Source organism: Nicotiana tabacum, chromosome 19 (genome assembly GCF_000715075.1).
Source record: "Nicotiana tabacum cultivar K326 chromosome 19, ASM71507v2, whole genome shotgun sequence".
Lineage (NCBI taxonomy): Eukaryota > Viridiplantae > Streptophyta > Magnoliopsida > Solanales > Solanaceae > Nicotiana > Nicotiana tabacum.
In genome coordinates, this window is record NC_134098.1 from 120,502,153 (window position 1) to 120,514,308 (window position 12,156).

Sequence of the window (12,156 nt, forward strand, 5' to 3'; positions counted from 1 at the left end):
ACATTACGGACCTACTCCCACTTCCGAAATCGGAATATGACTCCGAAATCAAAAAGTCCACTCCCGGTCAAACTTCTCAAAAATCATCCATTTTCCAACTTTTGCCAATTGACGCCGAAATAACCTACGGACCTCCAAATCAACATCCACACATGCTCCTAAGACCAAAATCATCATACGAACCTTTTGAAACCTTCAAATCCCGATTCTGAGGTCGTTTATTCAAAAATCAAACCTTAGTCAATTCTTCCAACTTAAAACTTTCAAAATTAGAATTCTCTTTCCAAATCAATCCCGAACTTTCCGAAATTTATTTCCGGCCATACGTACAAGTCATAATACCTGAAGTGAAGCTACTCAAAACCTCAAACAACTGAACGATGCACTAGAGCTCAAAACGACCGATCGGGTCGTTACAGATGGTACTTTTGTAATCAAGGTATCCGTTGAATCATTGGAAATGGTAAAAGCATTAATTTTTGGCATACCCAATGGTTACCCAATACTCCTAGTCTTAGAGCTACTAGAGAGGGTCCTTTATCTGCTACTGAACATGCTCTCAATATTGCGGACCTTAATGAAAATGTATCTTGGAACCTCAAAAATATCTCTTTTGACCTACCATCCTAGTTACTTAACACTATTAATAGTGTTCAACTACCATTATTCCATGAACATGAAGATAGGCCAATTTGGAAACTAATAAACACCGGTTTTTTCAGCTCAAAAACTGCTATGACACTTATCAAATCTAGCCACCCAAACACTCTTAACTTCTCGTGGATTTGGAAGCTCAAGACACCAAATAAAATAAAATTCTTCATTTGGTTATGTTATACCAACCGAGTCTACTTAAACTCAATAGGCATTAATATTGATAGATAATGCTCCACATGTAGATCTTGTGAAGAAACCCTTAATCATATTTTAATTGACTGCGAGGTTGTTAAATTTACTTGGCAAAGACTTGGTCTTACTAGTATTTACACTCTTGGCAATCACCAACACTAGTTGGACAATATTGCAAACCTCCCTCTTACATTACCAAATGCGATCTACACATGGAAAGAACTGTTTTCCTTTTGTCTTTGGCATATTTGGATCAACGGAAATAGCAACCTATACAATAACCACACAAACTCTGCTTATTTTAATCAGGTACATATGCAAGCTACAGAGTATGTTGCTCTAGCAAGAAATGACAGCAGCACCAAACCACCTCTAGCTCTCCACGTCAAATGACATCCTCCTAAACAAAATCACTTCAAACTCAATATTGATGGAACATTTAAAGATGGAGCAGGAGGTATTGGCGGAGTTTTCCGAAATAGCAAAGGGAATTGGGTGCTAGGATACTACATGCAGATTCCTCAATCTGAGCATACATATGGCGAGCTCATATCACTTCTGCATGGTCTAAAATTAGCGTATGTTCATGGCCTTCATCCTCTGGTAGTCGATATAGACTCAATAGAGATTATTAACATGTTCACAACTAACCCCCCACAATATACATCTATCTTACTTGATTGTAGGATACTAAGGCAACAACTAGGAGATCCGGAATTAAAATACTATTTTCGGGAGCAAAACAAAGTGGATGACTTGCTAGCTAAGGAATGATTGAAAATTGGAAAATTGGTGGTCCTACTATTTTAGTACTACCACCATCTGCTATTTTGCCTAGGCTTATGTTGGATATTTCTGGAGCTACATATCGTAGATCTATCTCTAGTGATGTCTCTAATGTTTTGGCCAACCTTGGAAACTTTGATGCTCAGAGGAGCATGTCTAGTTGTACGAACAATATTTAAATTTATATATTAGCTTCTCTTTTGACCAAAAAAAAAAAAAACTTAGTTAGAGGGATAAATTTGTAATGACTCAACCGGTCATTTTGACTTTAGAACCCCGTTCTCCTAAATAAAACTCCCCGTATATACTTTTATTAATTTATGACTTACGGGGATGGTTGGTTTGGGATTTGGAAGTGTTCACTACTAGAAATAAGGCCTATGGCAACCCTTCTAAAACCGTTGCAGTAAATACACTAACCGACCCTATAGCGCTACTGGGACGGTTTAGCACTCATTTCCGGAGTTGGTGTTACCATAGGTCTATTAGAACGGTTATGTGGAACGGTTACAAAACCGTCCCCATATATAAATATTGTAACGATTATGAAACCGTTACATCAATCTGTGGAACGGTTTTTTATTCTGTTAGGACGGTTATAAACCACAGTATTTTAAAGCTATCGCAACAGGTTTTATAATATATTGTAACGGTTTTTGTGATTTATTGAAACAGTTATCTATAGTCTATTGCAACAGTTATTAGGGGCTGCTATTATTGTTTGATAGGTTTACTGTAACGGTTATATTGTCTATTGCAACGGCTCTTCCTAGTAATTTCATATATATATATATAGCTCCAGAATGAGGAATATTTCCCATGCAACAAAATTTTATACACCATAACTTATATAAACTACAAAATAACATTGAAATATCAAACTAGCATTATCCATATATAAAAACAAAATATGAAATAGATGAGTTTGCATACAAAACGTTCTAAACTAGAATATCCCGGAACATAATGAGAAAGTCTAGCAACGATCAACAACACTCAAGAAAGATCTTCATCACTGCTTTCATCTGCAATCGCTGCACCTACAAATGACGATCAATAAATGATTAAACAAAAAAAAATTTAAGATGTTTGAATCACAAAGTAATTGATTCGTTATCGATGTTTTACCTAACAAAGTTGAACTCTATTTTACTGTCACAGTTCCTTATGTAAGAGCAACAAGAAGCTAAAATACAAGCAACCCATTTGGAGAGTAAAGAGGCTAACAACACATGAATACATCATCTTGGTACATCTTCTTGATAGAAAATCTGTCCATATTCAGTACATCGTCTTGAGTGAAAACAGCTTCCTCATAGTATTCTTGGGCCTTCAATACCTTTCTAATCATATAAGATACTTGGGGTGGATTTACTTCCTACACTGACTTTCATTTTATATTTATATAATAGATGTGGATCTATTGGACCGTAGTTTGCCCTTTTTTATTACAAAGATTTTAGTAGTGCACTAGTGTTTGCTAATTGCAGCTTTATTCTAAATAAGCTTTTCTAACTTCTAATGACATTAGTATTCAAAGCCTGAATGTCAAACAAGAAGCTAAATATTTTCTCACTTCCAATTCAAATCACGCTTCAACGCCAAGTTAATTGGACACCACAACATAGAAGGAATGCCAGTTTAGCTAGTCAAGCAAAGACTAGCCCTTGCATCACTGGAAAACCAACTGTGCTTCGTAAATGGGACCATTCCAAAAGGTATATCAGTCATCAAATAGAACCAATGGATACCCTTACACCAAACTGGGATAGATATTTCAAGATGAAATCATACCGAGTTTTAACAGATTCTTTTTTTAAAATCAAAAGTATACCAAGTTTTAACAGATTCTTACACACACTTGCCGGATTATGGATCGATTTTGAACAACCCTAGTCATACTAATGAATGTATTTTAGATTATTATTACTATGTCTCGTCGTCAATGTTATATTAATTGCAAAGAAGCCCCTAGATTCTTGGTAATCTGTCTTGCAGGTAGTCCAGCATGTTCCTCATGTCTATGATCCAGAAATAAGGCAGAAGAAAGGCTGAAAATTTTCTGGGGAAAAATTGAAAACTCCAAAGTATACTCCACGAGCCATTGCATCAATAGCATTTGTCGATAAAATTTACTCCATGCATACCCACTGTATAATACAGAATAACGATTTTCAGAATAACGAACAAGACAACGAACATCGAACATCGATAGCAAACATCCAACAAGGGGAAATCTCATGGTTTCTAACACAAAATTAAAACCTAACAAATAAATCCCCCAATTTCGCAAACTAAAAATCACAAAATATATCGTATAATACAAACAAAACAGAAGCAAAATAATGGGTTTATCAGAAATATTATCAAAGAAAGAAAATAGAAGGAGCAATGAAATAATTTTTCAGACTAGGGAAGAAGAAAGCGAAAATCGAACAGTAATAGCAAACATCGAACAGGGTAAAAAACCGAAAGCCTACCTCGGAGATTATGGTATGTTAGCCGATAATGGTCGTCCTTCACCGGAAGTTATCGTCCTTCACCGGAGCAGGTCGACAAAGTTCGTCGGTGTGTTCTAGGTTGATGAACAGAGAGAGACGGGTGTTTGAGATTTTGGGGGAGTCGCTAGATGATGAAGTCGATGTGTTCTAGGTTAGTTTTATATTTTAGAGTTATTAAAATATTAGTGGGGTCCTCTATTTTTGTTTTTTAATAAATACCTAGGAGGGAAAGTAAAGAGGGAAAATTAAACCGACCTGATAGCTTTTTATTTCACAAAACCGTTCCCACAAACAACCCTATTGTATCGCATATCAAAATCGTCTCTATATCTGTACTCATGGTGACAGTTACTACACTATTGAGATGGTTATTCTTAGGAAGTGTGCCAGAAGACTTTTGACTCTATTGGGACGGTTAAAACCATTCCAAAATATGATCTACTGTAACAGTTACAGAACCGTTGCCCAAAAATCATTCCAATAAATTCATTTTCTAGTAGTAGTTCGGGTTGAAATCGGAACACTTGGTTCCTTGAGTTGGCCTTAAAATGCTAAGTTTGACTTCGGTCAACATTTTGAGAAAACGACATCAGAATAGAATTTTGATGATTTCAATAGCTCCGCAGGGTGATTTTGGACTTAGGAGCGCTCCGAAAAATTATTTGGAGGCCCGTAATTAAATTAGGCTTGAAATGGCTAAAATAGAAATTTAAGTTTGGAAGTTTGACCGTGGAGTTGACTTTTGTCACGACCCCAAATTCCCTCCATAGGATGTCGTGATGGCACCTAGTCTCTAAGACTAGGTAAGCCTATCAATGCGGAATAATAATAAATATCTAAAATAAATAAACTACAATTCAAAAAATTTCAACTCCCAAAACCCGGTAGAAATAAGTCACAAGCTTCTAAGAATTTATTCTCAATGTCTCTATATGTCAAGGTCTAAATAAAATATAAGAAATCAACATAAAATGATAGAAGGGGACTCCGGAGTCTGCGGACGCTGGCAGATATACCTCGAAGTCTCTGTGCGCAGGTAACTCACTGACGTCTAGGCTGGTAAAATGTACCTGGATCTGCACAAAAAGATATGCAGAAGCGTAGTATGAGTACATCACAGCGGTACCCAGTAAGTGCCAAGTCTAACCTCGGTAGAGTAGTGACGAGGTCAGGTAAGGCCCTACTGGAATATAATAATGGCATGGTAAAATGTTTATCAATGTAGTAAAATAAAATGACATTGGAAATGAATCAAATAGTATGTCACATTTAATGACACCAAATAATTGCAAATAATATCTCGTGGAATCAAAACAAAATTTCCTTCTACTTTATGAAAATCACAACAATTAATCGAAAGCAACTATGGCCATAAATCAATATCAACAAGGGAACTACCGAGGTATCGCCTCGTAGTCCCAAGTTATAAATAATTTCACAATATCTCATTTCCTTATATCACCGCGGGAGCCTTCACAATTTATTTAAAGAAAATATTTTTTCCCGAAATAGCATCCCGCGTTTTAGCCACCCTTATCATACCGCATGACTTCTAGTAGTCACCCCTACTAGCCACGCGTATCAAGCCACCCTTATCTCACCGCATGCGTTTCAATACCCAGACATTATACCACCGCATGCGTATCAATGTCACAATATATCATAATTTGCATCTCAAGTGCTCAAATAATTTAACTTGCCAAAATAATTCAACAACAATATTTTTCCACAATAAAGAGCTCACGGCTCATGCCAAAATAAATCATCAATAATAGTTTGCCACAATAAAGAGCTCATGGCTCATGTCAAAATAATTCATCAATAATATTTTTCCACAATAAAGAGCTCACGGCTCATGTCAAAATAATTCAACAATAATATTTTTCCACAATAAAGAGCTCACGGCTCATGTCAAAATAATTCAACAATAATATTCTTCCAAAATAAAGAGCTCATGGCTCCCTCACAATGAGTATAAAAATATTCAGGAGTAAATAATTTAGAAAAATAATATTTCAAAATCTTTACTACGTTGCTTCAATATCAAGTTTTAAAATGTCAAATACTTCATATTAATAATATTTAATTTAAAGAAAATCAACCTTCAAATAATGCACAGAATAAAAGAAACCAAGTTTCAACTAAACAGGTAAAACAGTTAGTAAGAAAAGATCAAACAAATTTGAAGTATATATCTCAGATCAATGATGAAGAATATAACTAGATAAAATAATTTAATAAATGCGCAACAGTGATCTACACAATTTTAAAATATAATCTTTCGTAATTTAGCCTGTGTACACACTCGTCACCTCGTGCACACGACTTTCAACACATTTCAATAATCACATCAATATCAATCCTAGGGAAAATTTCCCCCACATAAGGTTAGACAAGTCACTTACCTCGACTTGCTCCAATTTAATCAAGTATTGTGTTTTTTTCTCGATTTTCTGACTCCGATCGACTCGTATCTAGTCATAATTAATTCGATACAGTCAACAAAAATTATAGTAATCAATTTCATAATAAAATATTATATTTTCATTAAAATCCGAAATTAGCTTAAAATTTGTCTGTGGGGCCCATATCTCTGAATCCGGCAAAACTTATAAAATCCGACAACCCATTCAATTACGAGTCCACCCATACCAATTTTACCAAAATTCGATAACAACTCGACCTCCAAATCTTAAATTTTCGTTTTTGGAAGATTTTGCAAAAATCTTGATTTTTCTTCCATAAATTTACGGATTCATGATGTAAATGAGTATGGAATCATGAAATATAATCAAAATAGGATAAGGAACACTTACCCTAATATTTTCCCATGAAAATCGCCCAAAAATCGCCCATGAACCGTGCTCCAAAAATCCAAAACGAAATGAATGAAATGACCATTTTTGGTCCTTAAGTTTCTGTCAATCCGTCACTAAAAGTCCATTTTTCGTCACTAAAAGTCCACCAGAAATAGCTCTACCAGTCTTACTACAATTGATCATAACTTTATGTACAAATATCCAAATGATAAATGGTTTAACTTTATGAAAACTAGAATCCACCGACTACAACATTCATGTTTTGCAATTGTTCGGATTCCTTATGAATTGCGAGATATAAGCTTTTAAAGTCGGCTCCACGCATCAGAAATTTCTGGCGAAACTGCTCTACCAGCCTTTATTCAATCCGTCATAACTTTGTGTACAAATGTCCAAATAATGAATGGTTTAACTTTATGGAAACTATAATCAAACAACTACAACTTTCTTGTTTTGAAAATGTTATGATTCCTTATGAATTGCGAGATATAAGCTTCCCAAGTTGGCTCCATGCACGAAATTTCTGCAACAGAAATTTCCAGCACTCTTTGTCCGAAATCCATTCCGTTTACCTTTCGAAATCCACCTGAGACCCTTGAGACCTTAACCAATTATTCCAACATGTCCCAAAATACCATACGAACTTAGTCGAGGCTTCAAACTACATCAAACAACATCAAAACGACGAATCGCACCTCAAATCAAAATCAATGAACTTTGAACTTTCAAATTCTATATCTTGTGTCGAAACACATCAAATCAATTCGGAATGACTTCAAATTTTGCACACAAGTCATAAATGATATAACTGAGCTATGACAAGTTTCAGAATCGAATTTTGACCCCGATATCAAAAAGTCAACCCCTCGGTCAAATTTTCCAAAAATTCAACTTTTCGGCATTTCAAGCCTAATTCCACTACGGACTTCCAAATAAAATTCCGATCATACTCCTAAGTCTAAAATTACCATACGGAGTTGTTGGAATCATCAAAATTCTATTCCGGGGTCGTTTGTACATAATTTGACATATCCGGTCACTATTTGAACTTAAACTTTTAATTTTTCATCAAAATTCCATATCTCGGGCTAGGGACTTCAGAATTTGATTCCGGGCATACGTCTAAGTCCCAAATCACGATATAGACCTACCAAAACTGTCAAAATACTGATCCGAGTCTGTTTGCTCAAAATGTTGACCAAAGTCAACTCAATTGAGTTTTAAAACTCTAATTCACATTTTAATTCATTTTTCACCTGAAAACTTTCCGAAAATATTTTACGGACTGCACACGCAAGTCGAGTAATGGTAAATAGTGCTTAGATCACATAATTAATCATTAAATTTAAAGATGACATTTTGGGTCATCACAACTTTTTGATACCAGAGTCGGAATCCAGCTCCGAAAATTTTCATAGCTCTATTATGTCAATTATGACTTGAATGCAAAATTTGAGGTCAATCGGACTTGATTTAAGAGCCCAAATCACTTCATTAATTTAAAACAAATAACCTTCCAAATAATGAATTTATACCAATTATAAAAGGTAATTCCAGTTCTATTACCACACACAAAATTCCACCGAGGACGTTCGGCCCGATCCAACATAAATATAAATTGTGTACTGTCAAGGATCGAACAACACGAACCATAGATGCATCTATTAACCTGTCGAGACGAACGACCCGCTCCCATGAGAGTAGTAGAAAGAATTACCCCGCTCGCGGAATATACTTGCGACGCGGTCAAATATAAATTATCAATAGATCATAACTCTTTCTTGATTCTTTTCAAAATAAAGACAATCCAACTTGAAGCTTTTAAATCCTTAAAATCCTTGACTTAGTTTCATTTGATACAATTAACAAATATAATCAATTAACGGTGTCCACAAAGCATGATGTAAACCTAAAACTATCCGGACATAAACATGAATAGTAGATATGTACAGACTCTCTTTACTTCGTACGTACGTAGCCCTCCACAAATAACAACACATATTAATTAAGTTCACCTATAGGGTAATTTCCCTCTTACAAGGTTAGAAAAGAGATTTACCTCGTCTTAAAGCCTACTTCCCAATTCAAGAATGCGCTCAAACCTCCAAATTTAATGCCAAACGACTCGAAACTAGTCAAACATTACATAAATCAATCACTTTATGCTCAAAAGTTCATATCTCCACTATTAGAGTGATTACCGAACCCAAATTGCAAGATTCCTAAAATTCACCCCAAGCCCACATACCCGGATTCCGGAATGTTTTGAAGAAAGTTGTTACCCATAACCTTAGGAACATAAATATATGATTTTCACTAAGTTTCATGATCATTTTCATGGTAAAATCTCATTTTTATTAAAGCCTAGGTTTTTCATCTAAAACCATGATTTCTATCAATTTTTATGTTGAAATCTACCCATAATCTATGTATTAAACTTACATTAAAGTAGTAAATACTTACCCTCAATAGCTAGGTTGAAGTCTCCCTTTTTAAAGCTCTAAAATCGCCCAAATGTGTGAAGAATGGGAGAAAAATGCCTAAGTCCCGTATTAAATGAAGTTCACTGCCTTTAGCGATTTCTGCACCTACACTCATAGGGCCACACCTACGCCCTCACTTCTGCGGACAAAAATATGTTTCTGCGAAACTCCCCTGGGCTGGCTAGCGTCGCTTCTACGGACGGGTTTCCGCTTCTGCGGTCCCGCATCTGAGGAGGATGGGCCGCACCTGCGGAACTTGGGTTGCCCTTCCTTGGCCTCTTCTACGAGTCTTGGCTCGCACCTGCGGCTGGCCAAGCGCAGGTGCGATTATGGCAGACTTGGTGCTTCAGCTGTTGTTCCAAATTTTCATCTCGGTCCGAGCCTCGTCCGATTGACACTCGAGGCCCCCAGGGCCCCGCCCGAACATACCAACAAGTTTGGAATCATAAAACAGACTCGCTCGAACTCTTGGAACGCCCTAAATGGCATCAAAACTAAGAATCGCACCCCAAAACCAATTGAACCAAACTTAATAACTTCAAGTTCTTCAATTCACTTCCAATACGCTGAAACGTACTTAAACTACTCGGAATGATACCAAATTTTGCGTACAAGTCTTAAATAACATTACGGAACTATTCCCGATCTTGGAATTCCATTTGGACCTCAATATCACCAAAACCCGCTCCCAACCAAATTTATAGAACTTCTAAAACCTTCAAGAACCAACTCTCACTATTATGCGCCAAAACGCTCCCGGGTCATCCAAAACCCGATCCGAACATATGCCCATGTCTGAAATCATCATACGAACCTATTGGAACCGTCAAATTCCGATTCCGAGGTTGTCTACTCAAAATGTTGACCGAAGTCAAACTTGGTCTTTTAAGCCAACCTTAAGGAACCAAGTGTTGCGATTTCAATCCGAACCCTTCCAAATCCCGAACTAATCATCCCCGCAAGTCATAAAACAGTAAAAGCATGTAGGAGAAATATTATTTAGGGAAACGGGGTTCTAGAAATCAAAACGACAGGTCGGATCGTTACATTCTCCACCTCTTAAACAAACGTTCGTCCTCGAACGGGTTTTGATTCATACTTGAGGTGCTGAATAAGTGTGGATAACTGCTCCGCATGTCCTCCTCGGACTCCCAGGTTGCCTCCTCGACTGGTTGGCCCCTCCACTGAACCTTTACCGCAGAAATCCTCTTGGATCTCAACTGGTGATCCTGTCTAGCAACAATGGCAACTAGCTCCTCCTCATAACCCAAACTCTCATCTAGATAAATAGTACTGAAGTATAACACATGTGAAAAGTCGGCGTGATACCTCCGGAGCATAGATACGTGAAAAACCGGATGAACCCCTGATAGGCTGGGAGGTAAAACAAGCTCATTAGCAACCTCCCCAACCAGCCTCAACACCTCAAATAGGCCTATCAACCTTGGGCTCAACTTGCCCTTCTTCCCGAATCTCATAATGCCCTTCATCGGCGAGACTTTCAAGAGAACCTTCTCGCTTACCTTAAATGATACATCACACACCTTATGATCTGCGTAACTCTTCTGTCTGGACTGTTCTGTGCGATGTCGCTCCTGAATCAACTTTACCTTTTTCAGGGCATCCCTCACCAAATCAGTACCATATAAGTTAGTCTCGCCCGGCTCAAACTACCCGATGCGAGAACGACATCGCCGACCATATAAAGCCTCAAATGGAGCCATCTCGATGCTGGACTGATAATTGTTGTTGTAAGCAAACTTGGCCAAAGGAAAGAACTGATCCCACTGTCCCCCAAAGTCAATTACACATGCTCTGAGCATGTCCTCCAAGATCTGAACTATTTGATCTGACTGCCCGTCGGTTTGTGGATGAAACGCAGTACTGAGCTCTACACGGGTACCCAACTCACTCTGTACCGCTCTTCAGAAATGCGAAGTGAACTGAGGGCCTCTGTCTGATATGATGCTAGCAGGAACACCATGCAACTGAACTATCTTCCTAATATAAATCTGGGCCAACCTCTCTGAAGTATAAGTAGTTGCAACTGGAATAAAGTATGCTGACTTGGTCAACCTGTCAATAATGACCCAAACTGCATCAAACTTCCGCAAGGTCCGCGGCAACCCAACTACGAAGTCCATAGTAATGTGTTCCCATTTCCACTCTGGTATAGTCATCTGTTGGAGTAAGACAACTGGCCTCTAGTGCTCATACTTAACCTGCTTGCAATTTAGGCACCTAGCTAAATACTCAACTATGTCTTTCTTCATTCGCCACCACCAATAATGTTGTCTCGGGACCTGATACATCTTCGTAGCACCTAGATGAATGAAATACCGAGAACTGTGTGCCTCATCTAGAATCCTCTCCCTCAAGCCATCGACATTAGGAACACATAAACGACCCTAGAGTCGTAGGACACCATCCTCGCCAATAGAAACCTCATTGGCAACACCTTGTAGGACCGTTTCTCTTAGAACTACCAAGTACGAATCATCAAATTGTCGAGCCTTGATCTGCTCCAATAGTGAAGACTGGGAAACAACACATGCAAGGACTTGGCTAGGCTCTGAAATGTCCAACCTCACAAGTCTGTTAGCCAAGGACCGAATGTCCAAAGCTAGTGGCGTCTCTTCTGCTGAAATAAATGCCAAGCTACCCATACTCTCTATCTTCCTGCTCAAGGCATCTGCAATCACGTTCGCCTTGCCCGTA

General features: G+C 37.7%; 1 long non-coding RNA gene across 1 annotated transcript; it reads right to left on the minus strand.

The window, feature by feature from the left end:
* Nucleotides 1–2,503: 2,503 nt before the first annotated feature.
* On the minus strand, nt 2,504–4,285 carry LOC107806318 (uncharacterized). The gene is made up of 3 exons (XR_001652647.2): nt 4,116–4,285; nt 2,764–3,785; nt 2,504–2,675 (listed from the first exon to the last, which is right to left on the minus strand). It is a non-coding gene; the product is annotated as an uncharacterized LOC107806318 (long non-coding RNA).
* Between the last annotated feature and the right edge of the window lie 7,871 nt (nt 4,286–12,156).